This window comes from Notamacropus eugenii, chromosome 2, assembly GCF_028372415.1.
Source record: "Notamacropus eugenii isolate mMacEug1 chromosome 2, mMacEug1.pri_v2, whole genome shotgun sequence".
Taxonomy (NCBI): Eukaryota; Metazoa; Chordata; class Mammalia; order Diprotodontia; family Macropodidae; genus Notamacropus; species Notamacropus eugenii.
The window spans coordinates 398785460-398805130 of NC_092873.1; the positions used below are offsets into that span (position 1 = coordinate 398785460).

The 19671-nt window shown below is 37.6% G+C and overlaps 1 long non-coding RNA gene and 1 pseudogene across 1 annotated transcript in view; both read left to right on the plus strand.

Annotated features, from left to right (window-relative positions):
* Positions 1-19671, plus strand: part of LOC140524098 (uncharacterized) — a 60930-nt gene that overhangs the window by 21395 nt on the left and 19864 nt on the right. The window lies entirely within an intron of this gene.
* LOC140530465 (WD repeat-containing protein 91 pseudogene) lies at positions 502-19419 on the plus strand (annotated as a pseudogene).

Consider the following 19671-nt stretch of genomic DNA (forward strand, 5'->3'; position numbering starts at 1 on the left):
CCGCCAAAGAGACCCTCTCACCAACCTTTGTCACCTGTGGGTGGGGGACCCGTGCAGCCACTGGAGATTCCATCCCTGAAGCCTGCTCAGATCTGCTCCTTTCCATGCCGCGCCGCTGAGGCAGGGTTGGGCTCTGCTCTGGGTCCGGGGCGCGAGGGACCTTTTGCGAGAGGTTTTCAGGCTCTCTAGAGCAGAAATCTCCTCCACTCCATTTTTTGAAACTTTCTGATTTTATAACCCCAAAAAACTCTCTCATCATCAAACTATAATGTTTTTCCTCATAAAATGGAGAATGAATCCCATTATAATAATAAACTTCCAATAGGTTCTAACAAGTTCCAGCTGGTTGAATATGTAACCAATCAAGACCAAACATATTCTCACAGCAGACTTTCACTACTTACCACTTTTCTAAGAAGGAACTGCAGGGTTTCACACCCTTCACTGATTTTAATTTCCAATAAGTCAATAAGGTGGCTAATAGCTGAGGCCACAACAAGTATGTCACTATCAGAAGATTATGAGTTAATTGCACTCGTGCATCAAAGGTAAGACTAACTTTTTTCAGGAGGGAATCATTTATTTATTTATTATTTATTTACATTTTATTTTTTATTTTTTTTTTTATTTTTTAATGTTAAACAATCACTGCCATACAATTGAGATTTTATCCCCCCCACACCTACCCCCACTACCCCCCGCCCTCCCCACGACTGCATATAATTCTGTATAGGTTCTACATATACTTTCCTATTGAGTATATTTTCACTATAGCCATGCTATGTAGTCAGACTAAAATAAATGAAAGAAATCATATAACAAATCAAAACATGATACACAAACACATACACATACACAAACATGATCTGCTACATTTTGTGAATGACTTCCATATTTCTTTCTCTGAGTGTGGAAGGCATTTTGCCTTGAGAACCACCATTGGGATTTTTTTTTTTTAAGAAGTTCTTGCATATTACAAAATTCCAAGTCTACCAGAAAAAACTCTCGCACACTGTGGTCGTTGCTGTGCACAAAGTTCTCCTGGTTCTGCTCCTTTCACTCAGCATCAGGTCATATAAGTCCTTCCAGACCTCTCTGAAGTCTTCTTGTTCATCATTTCTTATGGCACAATAGTACTCCATTACATTCATATACCATAATTTATTCAGCCATTCCCCAATTGATGGACATCCCCTTGACTTCCAGTTTTTGGCAACTACAAAGAGTGCTGCTATAAATATTTTTGTACATGTGGGACCCTTTCCCATTTTTATGATCTCTTGGGGATATAGTCCTAGTAGCGATATTGCTGGGTCAAAGGGTATGCACATTTTTGTAGCCCTTTGGGCATAGTTCCAAATTGCTCTCCAGAATGGTTGGATGTGCTCGCAGCTCCACCAACAATGAATTAGTGTTCCAACTCTCCCACATCCTCTCCAGCATTTATCATTTTCTTGTTCTGTCATGTTTGCCAATCTTATAGGTGTGATGTGGTACCTCAGAGTTGTTTTGATTTGCATCTCTCTAATCAGTAGTGATTTAGAGCATTTTTTCATATAATTATAGATAGCTTTAATTTCTTCTTCCAAAAATTGCCTGTTCATATCCTTTGACCGTTTATTAATTGGGGAATGACTTGTATGATTATACATTTGAGTCAGTTCTCTATATATTAGGAGGGAATTATTTATAACAAATACTTCAAATATTTGAAAAATATTCTCAAGTAACCTGGTGCTGTTATTCTAGTGGTCTTATCCTACCTGGAAATACCAGTTCAGATAATGTGTGTGTGTGTGTGTGTGTGTGTGTGTGTGTGTGTGTGTGTGTGCATTTGTATGTATGTGTATTTGTATATCTATATGTATATATGTGTATGTGTATATATATGTGTATATATACATTTCTATATACATGAAAATTTGTGTGGTTTTTGAAAATAAAAGATCTATATTTAGATATTTGATAGTAAAAAGTTGATAGAGAATATTTCTTTCCTAGGGATTCATTTTTAAAAATTAATTAATTAATTTTTAGTTTTCAACACTTACTTTCATAAGATGATGAGTTCCAAGTTTTCTCCCCATCTATCTCCTCCACACACCCCAAGGAAGCATGCATTCTGATTATCTCTTCCCTCAATCTGCCCTCCTTTCTGTCACATCCCTCCATTCTCTTATTCTCTTCCACTATATTTTCATGTAGGGCAGGATACATTCCTATACCCCATTGTCTGTATGTCTTATTTCCCATTTGTAAATAAAACCAATTATTAACATTCATTTTTTAAAACTTTCAGTTCCAATTTCACTCCCTTTCTCACTCCCCACCCACCTCCATTGAGAAGGCAAATAGTTTGATATATAGATTATACATGTGTAGTCATGCGAAATATTTCTATAACAGTCATGTTGTGAAAGAATAACTATATTTTCCTTCCATTCTATCCTGTCTGCATTTATTCCATTCTGTCTTTTGACACTGTCCCTTCTCAAAAGTGTTTGCTTCTAAGTATCCCCTCTTCCCATTTGCCCTTTTTTTCTATTATCACTTCCAGCCCCTGCTTACCCCCTTCAATCCTACTTTCCTATAGTGTAAGATAGATTTTCATACCAAACTGAGTATGCAAGTTATTCCCTCTGTAAGTTAAACCCGATGAGAGTAAGGTTCACTTTTTCCCTCTCACCTCCCCCCTCTTCCCCTTCATTGAAAATGTTTTTTTCCTCGCCTCTTTTATGGGACAGATAATTTGCTCCATTCTATTTCTCCCTTCCTCCTTCTCCCAATATATTCATCATGCATGCCTTAATTTTTTTAGATATCATCCCTTCATATTCAACTCTCCCTATGCCCTCTGTCTATACTTATAATTCCTCCAATCACCTAATACTGAAAAAAGTCTGAAGAGTCATAAGTATTATCTTTCCATATAGGAATGTAAACAGTTCAACTTTATTTAGTAAGTCCCTTGTGATTTCTCTTTCTTGTCTACCTTTTCATGCTTCTCTTCATTTTTGTATTTGAAAGTCAAATTAAATATTCAGCTCTGGTTTTTTCATCAAGAATGCTTGAAAGTCCTCTATTTCATTGAATGACCATTTTTTCCCCCTGAAGTATTATACTCAATTTTTCTGTATAGGTGATTCTTTGTTTTAATCCTAGTTTCCTTGACCTCTGGAATATCATATACCTAGCCCTCCAATCCCTTAATGTAGACTCTACTAGATCTTGTGTTATCCTGATAGTGTTTCACAATAGTCGAATTGTTTCTTTCTGGCTGCTCACAATATTTTCTCTATGACCTGTGAGTAATGGAATTTGGCTACAATATTCCAAGGAGTTTTCCTTAGGAGATCTCTTTCAGGAGGTGATCAGTGGATTCCTTCATTGTCTATTTTGCCCTTTGGTTCTAGAATATCATGGTATTTTTCCTTGGCAATCTCTTGAAAGACAATGTTTAGGCTCTTTTGTTTAAATCATACTTTTCAGGTTGTCAAATAATTTTTCAATGTCCTCTCCTAGATCTATTTTAGAGGTCAGTTGTTTTTTTAATGAGACATTTTACATTGTCTGCAACTTTTTTCATTCTTTTGGGTTTTTTTTTTTTGAATTTCTTGGTTTTTCATATATTCATTAGCTTTCATCTGCTCCATTCTAATATTTAAGCAACTATTTTCTTCAGTGAGCTTTTGGACCTCCTTTTCAATTTGACCAGTTCAATTTTTTAACATAGTCTTCTCCTCATTGACTTTTTTGAGTCTCTTTTGCCATTTGGGTTAATTTATTTTTAAGGTGTTATTTTCTTCAGCTTTTTTTTTTTTTTGCTTTAGTAAGAAGTTGACTCATTTTTCATGATTTTATTGTATTACTGTCATTTCTCTTTCTAATGTTTCTTCTACTTCTCTTGATTTTCAGAATCTTTTGTGAGCTCTTTCATAGCCTGAGACAAGTTCATATTTCTCTTGGAGGCTTTGGAAGCAGGAGTTTTGACTTTGTTGTCTCTTTCTGGTGGTATGTTTTGATTTTCCTTGTCACCAAAGTTAGATTCTGTAGTCTAATTTTTTTCCTGTTTTTTTTTTCCTGTTTTTTTTTTCATTTTTTGTTTCATTTTCCCAGTCAATTCCTTGATATCTGAGCTCTTTGTCAAGGTACTCCTCTGCTTTCAGTGGGGTTGGGGTGGGTATACTCTCTGCCACTTTTTCCTCTCATAAGCTGTGGGCCTGGACCTCTAAAAATAACCACAGTAATTTCCACTGCTCCTGTTGCTACTGTGGCTGCAATAGGCTCCTCTGCCTTTCTGCTGCCCTGGGGCTGGGGTAGATCACTCTAGTCTCTCACATCGGTCTCCCAGGGCTTTTTTTCACTGACCTTTCAATTTTCCTAAGCATTTTGAGGTCATGAAGTCTGGAAACTACCATAGGTGACAGTGATTCAGTCCCTCAGAGGCCTGCTCAGGTCCTATCTATGCCAGTATAGCCCATGCTGGACTGTGCTGTGGTCTTACCCTGGCATAATAGATGCATCTCATCAACTTTCCAGGCTCTCTTGGGATGGAGATTTGCTTCAGTCCATCATTCTGTGGGTTCTGCAGCTCCAGAATTTGTTTAGAGTCATTTTTAAAGTTATTTAATTTGGTTGGGGGGAAAGCTCTAGCAAGTCCCTGTTTTTACTTTGCCATCTTGTCTCCTGAGAATATCTTTAATAGAGATAGCACTCTTTATCCCTTTAAAGTTGAAAGAAAAAAAAAACAAGATCATTTATAGACAAAACTATTAGGCTAAAACATTAATGCATTAATGATACAACAAAAACCCATGACAATTAAATATTCCTTGGAAATTTTCTTAATTTTTCTGTATATTTCAAAAATTGATACATTTACCTAGGCATTGTGCTTAAGCAGAAAGTGGTACATTGCTAATGATACTTGTGGATATAATCTAAGTGAATGGGTTAATATTTTATAAAGTCTCAAGAACTGTTACGTGTAGGTTTCCTTTTAAGAAATTCCTTTCATGAGCATATACTGCTTTAATTCATAGACTCTTAGAGGGGCCTTAGAGATCATAAAGCCCTTCTCCTATTTGCATTGTGAATTCCATCTATGTTTTAAATTCTGTGATATCCTAAGACAAATTGACACTTCGGTATCTGCTTTAAGTTCTCCAGGGAAAAAGAGCTCATAATCATATTAAAACATCATTCTCCTTTTAATTTGGCCTTTCAGTAACATTTTAGTCTCCTTTTCTCACTTCACATTTTTGTACACACACACACACACACACACACACACACAATGCATTTAACATATGTAACAATAATGATGCTCCTTCAAAGCAGTGGCAATACGATTTAGTGGAGCAGTAAATTAAGTATCAATTTGAAATGGGCACAGCCAAGCCTCTGAAAAATTCTTCAACATCCATTTATCCTTTTTAGACACACTTGACACCTGTCTCACAATTGCAGTGAATAAAAATTCATGTCTAAGAAGCATTAAAATGGTCTTCAATAGGTACAGAGTTCAAGAAAAAAAATAGCTTCAAAGAAATCATTCATTGTAGTCAATTGTATGCCTTACTCTGAATTTTCCATTGTATTGATTGCAGTCAAAAAGTTTCTATCTTTATAGGAAAAGTAAAATGGCAAAGAAGAATGACTATTATTCTTGTACATCCATCCATCTGTCATATTTACAACCTGATTACTCTGTACTCTGGGCTCTTCTATGTTTTCCCCCTCTCCTCCTACTCCCTATGATCCCTTACTTGTTTTGTCTTGTTAACTAATTTGATGCATTGTCTACTTGACATCTGGATCAAGATGTTCCCCAGTTAGAAGTTCATCATACGATAGGGGATGTAGTTCAGAGAGACAAAACAGTGAGTAACTAAAAGTACCCTTCAAAGAGGAATCTAGAATTCCAGGAAAAGAGAGTACAGATGTACAACAGAGATTTGAGGGAGAAAGAATACAGACCAAGCTATAGAATCCAGATCAGGGTTATGAAAAAATAACATAGAGGTACTGGGAGAACCAAATTATTAGGAGAAATGGATCAGTAGTTGCCTGAAGGGTAGAGAGTAAAAAACCCAAAACAAATGAACCTGCCTATAAATCTGAAACAGATAGCCTTGGTTGTTCACTGGATCATGCTTAAATTTTGCTTTCATGGATCAGTTACCTCTACCTACATCTATTCTCATTTCCATATAATCCTCCCTATTAGACAGCTTCCAGGATTATTAAGATGGTATTAATCTCCATGCACATTTATGAAATATCCTGACCACTATCAATGGATGAAGATTATAGAATAGTTTCTATCTGTTGTCCTGTGGCTTGATCAGCCTTGTCTTTTCTGTAAATTCAGTATGTTATTAAGAATGAATTCATCTTGATATTCCACAAACACTAGGATACAGTGGGGAACAAAATGAGTCTTTTAACCAATAATAATTAATGAGATATTAGGTGGAATCATGGGATAGAAAAAGATCAGGTCTCTCACCTACAAGGACTTTTTGAGTCCAGTTACCATTCATCACCCACTGCCCTAGGACTGCCATAACAAGCCTTAAGGAGCCCTTGAATAAGCTTGCATTGCTTCAAATTTCCTTAAATAATGAATCCATTACTTATTGTGACAAAAGCATAGGTGATAGGAAATGGAAAGAACATTGAATATGACCTACATTTGAGAACGGTGGCTGTGGTCATGGTTAAAAAGTGAATGAAGTCATCAGAGCAGAATATTGGAACTCTGAGTAGTATAGTCCAGCAGTGTCTAATATGGTGCCTATTTAAGTCCACAGCACTTGCAAGTGAGCTGCATGAGATTAAAAAGTGATTAGGAAACATTTAAGAAAATAAACAAAAATACAAAAGAATATGAGTGAAGCTAATATGTGATCCATATGTAGGGTTCAGTGGCCCCCATTTCTATCTGAGTTTGACACCAGCCATACAATGTAATCATTATGATGGTTTCAGTAGTAGAAGTGGAATTATTTTTCTAATGTATGATTGTAAGAGACATGTAGGTCAGTAGATACATTTGAGGCATGCAATTCAGTTAATAGAAGTGTCTAGAAATATTATGTGAAACAAAGTCTTCAGTCATAGAGATGTGTGAAGAAAGTGTGCATGATCCAATGCATTTAAGTATGATATGATGAAATACTGCCAAGCTAAAAAGTAGGTTAACTTCTCAATGCTTACCTTCTCAATGAGGGTGGAGATACAAGAGAGAGTAAAAAAAAAATTGAAACTCAGAAGGTAAAAATGAGTGTGATTTTTTTACATGTAATTGGAAGATAATTCACTTCAGTGATAGTTGGGGTTAAGATACAGTAGAAGATGGGGTAAGTAGTCAGTTTCATCAAGTTATCAATTACTACCAAGGACAGCATTCTGGCTTCATAAGAATGATAAGTTTGATTTAATGGTAACTGAGATTGAAGACCAGGGTTACTATGGACAAGAAAGGATTTGGAGACTGTAGTACCCTTACATATTTTGAAATGGGTCTTTGACCAATAGCTACCAAAATAAGTCCCAGGGAAGCAACTAAAAAGTTTTGAACACTCTAAAAAATATACAGTTCACCTTGGAGTATGTTGAAAAGGTCTTACAGGTAAAGCAGATGATCAGAGATTATTTTTTCCTTAAAGGAATAGGTAAGACATGGATTAATTGATTCTAGGTTTACTTTTCCTACATCTGGGTAACCTCAAAGAGATCACTGTAAGGCTAAATGACACAGAAAAGGCTGTCAGTATTGCTACCTCCCAGGTATCCAAAGGCATTGATTATCAAGTAGCGTATTTGCTTGACATTCATCAAAAGTCAAATTTATGATAGAATAGGCCCCCAAAATTTCTGATATGTTTGTTGTTGGGTTTTTTTGTTGGTTTGTTTGTTTTAGAAATCAGGTGACTACAGATGTTCTATGTTCTGGGGGGTGATGACATTGACCCTTGGGCAGAGTGTGGTAATCCTTCAAGAGCTACCTTGACTTCCAACAAGTCTATCATTCATATGTAGTTATTTCATTACATCCTAGATATTTTTTTAATACAGGAAGTCCAAAGTTATAACATATAGTTATAACTTTGTGGGACTTTCCTACAAAAGGAGAATATTTTTGGATAACTCTGAGGTAGCTATCTTCACCACAAGATACTGTTGGGCTCATAATATGTTATCATATAGTCTTTAGTAAATTTCCTTGTTCCCTGGTATGTTTGTTTGATTGTATCTGGCCACTATAGTGATTGGGGATATTTAAAATACCTGTGATAGTAAATGTCTCAGAGAAGTGTCCAGTGATGAGGCTCAGCAAGTATTTCAACAAACTTCACTGGGGCATTCAGGGTCTTGTCTCTCTAGTATAAAAAATTAACTAGACCTGGGTGGAGATACATCATGATGGCCAGATGATTTCCCATTGTGCCTTGGGGAATTGATAGAAGGGGCATGAAAACAAAATCCCAAGATAGCCATCAGCTAGACATTCCTATAATTGGGCTACCTGGGAGATGAAATCAGGTAAGGCTAGATGGTAATTAATAAGAAATCACTTTGCAACACATACTTTGGAGTTGTAGTCAGCTACATTCAACTCAAAAAACATTTATCACATGCTACTTTGTATAGGACATTGTGTTATAACATGAGTGTGGAGAAGTGAGTCATGTCATATACTCAGATAAAAATGCCACAAGACAGATAAGGTATGACACTATATGATAAAGTTAAAAGGAAAAACACAAGTAAAGTAGTCTAGAAAAATTTAACAAAGGGAAACACTTTTAGTGGGGAGTAGATGTGTAATATGCATGCATACACAGATATGTAAGAACAACAGGTCCCTAACATTATAGTGTAGATTTATTTTACCTCATTTTTGAAATTAGTTTGTATTTATTTCATTAAATATTTTCCAATTTCATGTGAAAAAATCACCCTCATTTTTACCTTCTGAGTTCCAAATTTTTCCTCTGTCTTGTCCTCTACCTTCATTGAGAAGGTAAGCAATTTGATGTTGATTATATATGTGAGGCCATGACTTGTGTTCATCCTTCATTGCCAGAAAAGACCATGTCATCAGAGAAATGATGACATGCCTTGCACTTGACTTTGTATTGAGTGAGGAAGGGTTGTGAAGATCATCAGCCTCACTTCTCCTCCAGAGCCATATGAATCCAGTGATCAGGTATTCATCAGGATGACTGGAGATAATCCAGAATGCCTAAAGGGACAAAGGTCTTTGCAGGTACTCACTTAGGGTGAGGCAACACCCATTCATTTAATAGGACTGTTTAAGAGTAGTCAGAGTAGGGCCCCATGGGTGTCCCCACTTCAAAGTGCAGTAGGTTTAAGTTTTTGGGAGAGGAGAGGAGAGGAGAGGAGAGGAGAGGAGAGGAGAGGAGAGGACAGGAGAGGAGAGGAGAGGAGAGGAGAGGAGAGGAGAGGAATGGAACTAGCTAGTAAAACCCGATCACCTGTGCATCTTTTGGTCATCCAAATTTGTTTTTCTTTGGAGGGGAGAAGGAAGGGAAGGGGCAGGCAGACAGAAGATGTTACCCAGATAGCTGGGTCCCTATTCAGCCAGCTGTATCTACTCAAAGGATTGTGTCAATGTTTCATTGTCGAAGAAGACCATGCCATCAGAGAAATGATGACATGACTTGCACTTAACTTTGTTTTCAGTGAGGGAGGGCTGTGCAGCTCATCAGCCTCACTTCTCCTCCAGCACAAAGGAGGTAAAAAGAATGATGACCCTACAGAGGAGACTAAGAAGGATTAATCAGTCAACCCAGAAGACAGCCATGAGAAAGTAGTACAAGGAACTTCATAGAAGACAGAGTATCAAAAAGGAGAAGACAATGTCATAAGATACAGAGATAAGAACTAAGAAAAAAACTATTGGATTTATTGATGGAGATCAATGCTGACCTCAGGGGTGGGCATGGTGATAGACTCTGGATTACCAGAGGTTGAGAAATGAGTGAGAGAACAGAAAAAAGGGTACAATATGTGAAAGCTTTCCCCTCCCCCTTTTATAGGAGTTTGACTATGAAAGGGAGTCAAGATGAGAAGATAGCTAAAGTGGGTATTAGGGTCAAATGAAAGTTTTTGTGAGGGAGATCTGGGCAAGTTTGTAGGCAGCACAGGAAAAGAAGTGAGGTCATGACAAACGTGTTAAATGAAGTACTGGCAGAAATAGATAGAAAACCAATTAATCTCACCTTTGATTTTCAGGATTTTTATTTTGGTGTTGAATGGGAGATTTTTAATTTTTTTTTTCTAGTTTTTGTAGATACATACCTAAATCATCGATCTGCTTTTCCTCTCTTATATTGATGTATGCATTTAGAGATATAATTGTCCCTTAAGTTCTGCTTTGACTCAGTCCCACAAATGTTGGAATGTTGTCTTATTGTTGTCACTTTCTTCACTGAAATTATCGATTGTTTCTGTAATTTGTTCTTTGAGCCACTCATCCTTTTTTTTTTAAATATATATAATTTATTTATTTTCAATTTTCAACATTCGCTTTCACAAGAATTTGAATTCAAAATCTTCTTCCCATCTCTCCCCACCCCAGGACAGCATGCACCCCTTCTATCCCTTCCTCCAGGCTGTCCTCCCTTCTATTACTCCTCTTTTCTTCCGTTCCTCTTCCCTCTCTTTTCCTGTAGGACAAAATAGAATTCTATACTCATTGCCTATATATCTTATTTCCCACTTACATGCAAAAACAATTTTTAACATTCATTATTAAAGCTTTGAGTTCCATATTCTCCCCTTTCCTCCCTCCCCACCTACCCTCATTGAGGAAGTAAGCAATTAAATATAGGTCAGACCTGTGTAGCCATGCATGATACTATCGTAATAGTTATGTTGTGAAAGACTAAACACATTTCCTTCTGTCCTATCCTGCCCTCCATTTATTCCACTTTCCCCTGACCTGTAGTCCTGCAATAATATTTGCCTCTGCTTCCCTCTCCTAGCCCCTTCTTCCCTGACTTCCTGCAGGGTAAAATAGATTTTCATATCCAATTGAATGTTTGTTATTCCCTCCTCAAGCCAAATCCCATGAGAGATTATTATTAATAACAATTATTCTCACTTATTCCCTTTTAATCTCCCCCCTCTTCCCCTCCACTGTGAAAGCTCTTTCTTGACTCTTACGTGAGATGAATTGAACCACTCTACCTCTAGGATTAAATTATTTGATTACTAATTAGCTTTTAATATATGTTTATATCACCTTTAATAAACATAATTCTTTATTGTATTATAGTTCAAAAAGTATGCATTTGATTTTTCTGCATTTGGTTGTGAGAATTTTATGCCCTTATACATGATCAGTTTTTGAGAAGGTGCCACATACAGCTGAGAAAAAGGTATACTCACTTCCATTCCCATCTAGTTTTATCCATGTCATTCAAATCTAATTTTTCTGCAATTCTTGTATTTTATTTATCTAGATATGAAAGGGGGAAGATGAAGCTCCCAGTAGCATTGTTTTTCTTTTTGTATTTCTGCCTATACTTAATTTAACATCTTTAAGAATTTGGGCTTTAGAATGGGCCACTAAATGGGACAGGTTGCTTTTACTTGGTAGTGGGGTGGGGACTTTATGTCTTTATGACGCTGAAGCCAAAAAGAATCTCTGTGAGATTAATATTGATGACGACATGCCTAGGATCCTGTCACTTTCCTGTAACCCCAGTGGGACCTTCTTTGTCTGCTCAGCTGCAGCCCCCAGCCTCATTTCATAGATGGACTATGCAACACTTGACAGTGGCATCAAAGGCATAAACCAGGTTTCTGGCAAGCTCTTAATGTTGGACACTAAAACCATGAAGCAGCAGCTCCAGTTCTCCCTGGATCCAGACCCCATTAATATCAACTGTACTACTTTTTTAAAATTTTTTTATTTTTTAATGTTTAACAATCACTGCCATACAATTGAGATTTTATCCCCCCCCACACCTACCCACCACTACCCCCCTCCCTCCCCATGACTGCATACAATTCTGTATAGGTTCTACATATACTTTCTTATTGAGTATATTTTCACTATAGTCATACTATGTAGTCAGACTAAAATAAATGAAGGAAATCATACAACAAATCAAAACATGATACACAAACACATACACATACACAAACATGATCTGCTACATTTTGTGAATGACTTCCATATTTCTTTCTCTAAGTGTGGAAGGCATTTTGCCTTGAGAACCATCTTTGGGATTTTTTTTTTTTATAAGAAGTTTTTGTGTTATTACAAAATTCCAAGTCTACCAGAAAAAACTCTCACACACTGTGGTCGTTGCTGTGCACAAAGTTCTCCTGGTTCTGCTCCTTTCACTCAGCATCAGGTCATATAAGTCCTTCCAGACCTCTCTGAAGTCTTCTTGTTCATCACTTCTTATGGCACAATAGTACTCCATTACATTCATATACCATAATTTATTCAGCCATTCCCCAATTGATGGACATCCCCTTGACTTCCAGTTTTTGGCAACTACATAGAGTGCTGCTATAAATATTTTTGTACATGTGGGACCCTTTCCCATTTTTATGATCTCTTGGGGATATAGTCCTAGTAGCAATATTGCTGGGTCAAAGGGTATGCACATTTTTGTAGCCCTTTGGGCGTAGTTCCAAATTGCTCTCCAGAATGGTTGGAAGCGCTCGCAGCTCCACCAACAATGAATTAGTGTTCCAACTCTCCCACATCCTCTCCAGCATTTATCATTTTCTTGTTCTGTCATGTTTGCCAATCTTATAGGTGTGATGTGGTACCTCAGAGTTGTTTTGATTTGCATCTCTCTAATCAATAGTGATTTAGAGCATTTTTTCATATGATTATAGATAGCTTTAATTTCTTCCTCTGAAATTTGCCTGTTCATATCCTTTGACCATTTATCAATTGGGGAATGACTTGTATGATTATACATATGAGTCAGTTCTCTATATATTCTAGAAATAAGGCCTTTATCCCCGAGCTTAGCTGTAAAAATTCTTTCCCAATTTACTACATCCCTCCAGATTTTGGTTGCATTGGGTTTGGTTGTGCAAAAACTTCTCAGTTTAATGTAATCAAAGTTATCCATTTTGCATTTCATAATGCATTCTATCTCTCCTTTAGTAAAGAATTCTTCCCTTCTCCATAGATCTGATAAATACACTATTCCTTGTTTCTCCAGTTTATTCATGGTATCAATCTTTATACCTAAATCATGTACCCATTTGGACTTTATTCTTGTGTACAGTGTCAGGTATGGGTCTATGCCTAATTTCCGCCACACTGTTATCCAGTTTTCCCAGCAATTTTTGTCAAGCAATGAGTTCTTATCCCAGAAGCTGGGGTCCTTGGGTTTATCAAACAGAAGGTTGCTATATTCCTTGCCTACTGCATCTTGAGTGCCAAGTCTATTCCACTTGTCCACCTCTCTGTTTCTTAGCCAATACCAAGTGGTTTTGATAATTGCTGCTTTATAGTACAGTTTGAGGTCTGGTAGTGCTAGGCCACCTTCCCAAGCATTTCTTTTCATTAGTCCCTTTGATATTCTGGACCTTTTGTTTTTCCAAATGAATTTTGATATTATTTTATCCAGCTCTAGAAAATAATTGTCTGATAGTTTAATTGGTATGGCACTAAATAAGTATATTAATTTAGGTAGAATTGTCATTTTTATTATATTTGCCCGGCCTACCCATGAGCAACTAATGTTTTCCCACTTACTTAAATCTGACTTTATTTGTGCAGAAAGTGTCTTGTAATTGTGTTCATATAATCCCTGGGTTTGTTTTGGCAGGTAGACTCCTAAGTATTTTATACTGTCTACTCTAACTTTAAATGGGATTTCTCTTTCTATCTCTTGCTGTTGGACTTTGTTGCTAATATATAGGAATGCAGAAGATTTGTGTGGGTTTTTTTTTTAACCTGCAACTTTGCCAAAGTTTTTATTAATTCAAGTAATTTTTTACTTGAATCTCTGGGATTCTTTAGGTAAATCATCATATCATGTGCAAAGAGTGATAACTTAGTTTCTTCTTTGGCTATTCTTATTCCTTGAATATCTTTATCTTGTCTAATTGCTACAGCTAACATTTCTAGTACCATATTGAACAATAGTGGTGATAATGGACATCCTTGTTTCACCCCTGATCTTATTGGGAATGCATTTAGCTTATCCCCATTGCATATAATACTTGCTGAAGATTTTAGATAGATACTGCTTATTATTTTATTGAAAGTTCCCTTTATTCCTATGTTCTCCAGTGTTTTTAGTAGGAATGGGTGTTGTATTTTGTCAAAAGCTTTTTCTGCATCTATTGAGATAATCATGCAGTTTTTGTTAGCTTTGTTGTTGATGTGATCGATAATGCTAATAGTTTTCCTAATATTGAACCAGCCCTGCATTCCTGGTATGAATCCTACCTAATCATAATGTATTAATCTCGTGATAAGATGCTGTATTCGTTTTGCTAAAATCTTATTTAAAATTTTTGCATCTATATTCATTAGGGAAATTGGTCTATAATTTTCTTTCTTTGTTTTGTCTCTTTCTGGTTTGGGTATCAAAACCATATTTGTATAATAGAAAGAATTTGGGAGGACTCCTTCATCCCCAATTTTCAAAAATAGTCTATATAGTATTGGAATTAACTGTTCTTTAAATGTTTGATAGAATTCACTTGTGAATCCATCTGGCCCTGGAGATTTTTTCCTAGGGAGTTCATTGATGGCTTGTTCAATTTCTTTTTCTGAGATGGGGTTGTTTAAGTATTCAACTTCCTCTTCTGTTAATCTGGGCAATTTGTATTTTTTAAAATATTCATCCATCTCATTTAGATTATCGAATTTGTGGGCATAAAGTTGGGCAAAGTAGTTTCTAATTATTGTTTTAATTTCCTCCTCATTGGAGGTGAGTTCACCCCTTTCATTTTTAATATTAGTAATTTGGTTTTCTTCTTTCTTTTTTTTAATCAGATTGACCAAAGGTTTATCAATTTTATTAGTTTTTTCATAAAACCAACTATTGGTTTTATTTATTAATTCAATAGTTTTCTTAATTTCAATTTTATTAATCTCTCCTTTGGTTTTCAGTATTTCTAATTTGGTATTTACTTGGGGATTTTCAATTTGTTCTTTTTCTACCTTTTTCAACTACAAGCCTAAGTCATTGATCTCCTCTTTCTCTATTTTATTTATGTAAGCATTCAAAGATATAAAACTTCCCCTAATAACTGCTTTTGCAGTATCCCATAAGTTTTGGTATGTTGTCTCACTATTGTCATTCTCTCAAATGAAATTGTTGATTGTTTCTATGATTTCTTCTTTAACCCAACCCTTCTTTAGAATTAGATTATTTAGTTTCCAATTGATTTTTGGTTTCTCTTTCCATGGCCTTTTATTACATGTAATTTTTAATGCATTATGATCTGAAAAGGATGCATTGATTATCTCTACCTTTCTACACTGGATTGTGAGATTTTTATGTCCTAGTATATGGCCAATTTTTGTAAATGTTCCATGTACCGCTGAGAAAAAGGTATATTCCTTTCTATTCCCATTTAATTTTCTCCAAAGATCTATCATATCTACCTTATCCAGCATTTTATTTACCTCCTTAACCTCTTTCTTGTTTATTCTGAGGTTTGATTTATCGAGTTCAGAGAGGGAGAGGTTGAGCTCCCCCACTAGTATAGTTTTGCTATCAATTTCTTCCTTCAACTCCCTCAACCTTTCCTCTAAGAATCTGGATGCTATACCACTTGGAGCATACATGTTTAGTTATGATATTGCTTCATGGTCTATGGTGCCTTTTAGCAGGATATAGTTTCCATCCTTATCCCTTTGGATTAGATCTATTTCTGCTTTTGTTTTGTCTGAGATTAGGATTGCTACTCCTGCCTTTCTTACATGAGCTGAAGCACAATATATTCTGCTCCATCCTTTGACCTTTATCCTATGTGTATCCCCCCGTTTCAAATGTGTTTCTTGTAAGCAGCATATTGTTGGATTATGGCTTTTAATCCATTCTGCTATCCGTCTCCGTTTTATGGGAGAGTTCATTCCATTCACATTCACAGTTATGATTACAATCTGTGTATTTCCTTCCAACCTCTTTCCCACCATTTGTGCTTTTAGCTCTCCCGTCTCCCTTCTCCTCCTCAATAGTATTCACTTTTCTCCCTCTCCTCCTGCAGCCTTCCCCTCCTTCTTTTAGCCCCCCTCCCTTTTCCTCCCCTTTACTCTTATTGCTTCTTTCCTCCCTTTTAGCCACCCTCCCCTTTCTTCCCCCTTCCCCTCCTACTACCTATAGAGCTAGTTAGGATTATCTACTTAAGATTATTGTTCCCTCCTTTAAACAAATCAGATGAGAGTACCTCTCAAACAATGCTCATCTCCCTCCCCTCCTTCCCTCTACTATAGTTTTGTACTTCTTCCTGTGATATAATTTGCCATTTTCTGCTTCCCCCTTTTCACACCTCCTATTACAATCTCTTCTCATACTTAAATCATATTTTTGACATGACGTCATTTACTTTATACCCGTTCCCTCTACATATATCCCTTTTATCATAATAGCTGCACAGTTCTCAAGATTAACAGGTATCATCTTCCCTTATAGGGAGGTAAACAGTTTGCCCTAATTGAGTAGCAAGTTTTTGTTTTTGTTTTTTCCCCTCTGTTTACCTTTTTATGATTCTCTTGAGACCTGCATTTGAAGATCAAATTGTCTATTGAGTTCTGGTGTTTTGGTCAGGAAGCTCTGGAAATCCCTTATTTCGTTGAATGACTTTCTCCTTGCCTGAAATGTTATGCTGAACTTTGCTGGGTAGCTGATCCTTGGTTGAAGTCCCAACTCCTTTGCCTTACGGAATATTGGGTTCCAATTCTTTCGATCTTTTAATGTAGAATCTGTAAGGTCCTGTGTGATCCTGACTGTATGTCCTTGATATTTGAATTGTTTCTTTCTGGCTGCTTGTAGTATTTTCTCCTTCACTTGATAGCTCTGGAATTTGGCAATGATATTTCTTGGGGTTTTGAGTTTGGGATCCCTTTCGGGAGGAGAATGGTGGATTCTTTCGATGACTATTTTACCCTCTGGGTCTAGTACTTCTGGGCAGTTTTCCTTGATGATTTCCTGGAAGATATTGTCCAGACTCTTTTCTTCATCATGGGTTTCTGGCAGGCCAATAATTCTTAAATTTTCTCTCCTGGATCTATTTTCCAGGTCAGTTGTTTTTCCAATTAAATATTTTACATTTTCTTCTATCTTTTCATCCTTTAGATTTTGTTTGACTGATTCTTGTTGCCTCATTGAGTCATTAGTTTCTACTTGCCCAATTCTAATCTTTATCGTATTGTTTTCTTCAGTTAACTTTTGCATCTCCTTTTCCATCTGACAAATTTTTCCCTTTAAGGAGCTATTTTCTCCATTTAATTTTTGTACTTCTTTTTCCATTCGACCAATTTTCCCAGTTAGGTTTTGTGTTTCCTTTTCCATCTGATCAATTTTCCCAATTAGGTTTTGGGTTTCCTTTTCCATTTGATTCACTCTTCCTTTTAGGAAATTATTCTCTCCGTTAATTTTTGAACTTCCTTTTCCATTTGTTCAATTTTCCTTTTCAGAGTGATGTTCTCATCAGTGAATTCTTTTTTTATAATTTTAAAATCATTGGCCAGTTTTTCTTTTATTTCCTTGTTCAGCTGTTCCAGGTAATCTAGTTGAGCTTGTGAGAAATTGATAGTCCCTTCTGAGGTTTCAAATGGAAGTACAGTCTCAGCTCTGACCTCTTTGGTGTTTGTGTTTTGGTCCTTATCCCCATAGAAAGATTCTATGGTTTTTTCACTTTTCGTCTGCTTTTTCTGATTCATGATGTTGGCTGAGTGTTGTAGCTTCTGGTTCTTTCAGTCAGAAGGTACAGATCTTTGTGTTGAGCTGATGTGTGTCGAGGCTAAAAGCAGGTTTTTGTTTTTTGTTTCCCAGATCAACCCTGGGTTTAGCTTGTTAGGTGTGTGGGAGGGGTGGTCTGATCTCAGGAGATCTCCTCAGCTGACCTGAGGCAAAGGCAAGGTCAGGGGATGGTGATCCCAGCTTCCCTATTGTCTTCCCTTTTCCCCTGAAGGCCTGGGGCACGCCTAGATGCTAATGCATGTTCCTGCCCCTCCTGGGGCTTGTCTCCCAGAGCTGAGGCTTGCCTGGGTCTCAGTGCAAATTTTCTCTGCCCTGGGTTGTCTGTCCTTCCAGATCGCCTCCGCCACAGTAGGAAGAATCCCCCTTTGCTATTTTTCTAGCCTCTGGTGTTATGAGACTATTTGCCCCCTTCTGCTGTTCCCACTGATCCAGGATTTATCTTGGGAAATATTTTATGTTCTTTCATGGTCATCAGGGGGGAGGAGAGAGCATTTACTGATCACTCCACCATCCTGGCTCCCGGAAGTTCAAGTAGGTGACTTACCCAAGTTTAGTCTTCAGGCTGAAGGTTTCAAGGGCTGCTGCGCTGATATCTGGAGCTCAGCGGCTCTCACCTGCTCAGTTTGGCTTGTCTCCTGCTCCGCTGGTTTTGCCCGCCACTCTCGGGCTTCTCAGGTCCCTTCCGCCCTGCTGCACTGACCACGCTGCGCTGTGCGCTGGGGGCTTATCCCCGCAGAACAGATCCTTCCTGTGGACCTTCCGGTCTAACCTGGGCTCCGAATCTGTCAAACCACTGGATTCCACACCTCCAAAGTTTGGTCAGATTCTCCTTTCAGAGATATCCAGAGGAGTTTGTCCAGGGGCTTAGGTGAGTCTTTGCTTTCACTCCACCATCTTGGCTCCGCCCCTCAACTGTACTACTTTCAACCACAATGGGAACCTGCTGGTCACAGGGGCAGCTGATGGAGCCATTCTTCTCTTTGATATTCAGCAGCATGAGTGTGCCATGAGCTGGAAAGCCCATAGTGGGGAGATTCTGTGGAATTTAGCTATGATGAGAACACTGTGTACAGCATTGGAGAGGAAGGGAAGTTTATTCAGTGGAACATCCACAAGAGTGTCCAGAAAGTGTCTGAATATTCCCTCCCCATGGATGCCACAGGCCCCTTTGTGTTGTCAGGTTACAGTGGATACAAATAAGTCCAGATTCCACGGGGTTGTCTCTTTGAATTTGATTCTGAAGGAAATTACATGCTTACTTGTTCTGCTATAGGGGGCATCATCTCTAAGTTGAGCAGTGATGAGAAGGTCTTGGAGAGCTGCCTGAGCCTCGGGGGTCACAGAGCCCCAGTGGTCACTGTAGACTGGTGCACAGCCATGGACTGTGGGACTTGCCTTACTGCTTCCATGGATGGCAAGATCAAGTTGACAACCCTGCTGGCTCAGGAATTCTGATGGGGCACTGAGCCAGAGGAGCATTACAGAATGCTTATGGAATCAGTTTTAGTATGAGGTTGAGATCACAGACTGGGAAAGAGGAGATAGAGAGAGACTGGCAGGTTTATTACAATAAATTGTCAGCTAGTTGGAGAACATGCAGAACAGGAGGCTAGAAAACTATTGGTCCAGGATACTCACAGCCTCTAATGTTGCCCCAAGCTCCCACTGGACTATGGCAAGTGGCTCAAAAAGATAGATTTCTGGTGACTTTTGCTCT